Source organism: Neofelis nebulosa, chromosome 6 (assembly GCF_028018385.1).
Source record: "Neofelis nebulosa isolate mNeoNeb1 chromosome 6, mNeoNeb1.pri, whole genome shotgun sequence".
NCBI classification, from domain to species: domain Eukaryota; kingdom Metazoa; phylum Chordata; class Mammalia; order Carnivora; family Felidae; genus Neofelis; species Neofelis nebulosa.
The window spans coordinates 153,367,834-153,368,455 of record NC_080787.1 but is presented as its reverse complement, the minus strand read 5'-3'; positions in this window follow the sequence as shown (position 1 = coordinate 153,368,455).

Genomic DNA, 622 nt, shown 5'->3' with positions numbered 1-622 from the left:
TCTTTATGTTTCTTTTTGTTTTAGATAGGAGGATAAATCCAGCCTCTCTCACTCCATCCTGGCTGAACAGAAGTCTCTGTGAGTTTTGATCACAGTTTTCAGCCACACCGTACTGTTACTATGCCTAAAAGTCATAAAACAAGAAACTCGCCATGTGGCATTTCTTTCTCCCAAATTGTGCCTCCCTTCCAAAATATGCTTGCTTTAGTTCACTCTCAGAGCCTCCTAGTAGTTGTTTTTGTATTTTGCACATAGTCAATGATTATTGCATTCAAGAGGTTGGTCTGATGAGGGATGAAACCAAACTTTATCTTTTCTTTAAAAAAAATGTAATTTCTGGAGCACCTGGGTGGCTCAGCTGGTTAAGCATCCGACTCTTGATTTCAGCTCAGGTCATGATGTCACAGTTTGCGGGATCGAGCCCTGCATCAGGCTCTGTGCTGATAGTTCAGAGCCTGCTTGGGTTCTCTCTTTCTCTCTGAACTTCCCCTACTTGTGCGCATGAATGTTCTCTCTCTCAAAACAAATAAGCGAATGTTCAAAAAACGCAATTCACTCCATCTTTAACCCTATCCCTATTAATACTGCCAACCAATGTGAAAATATCCTCCCATCCTTCTGA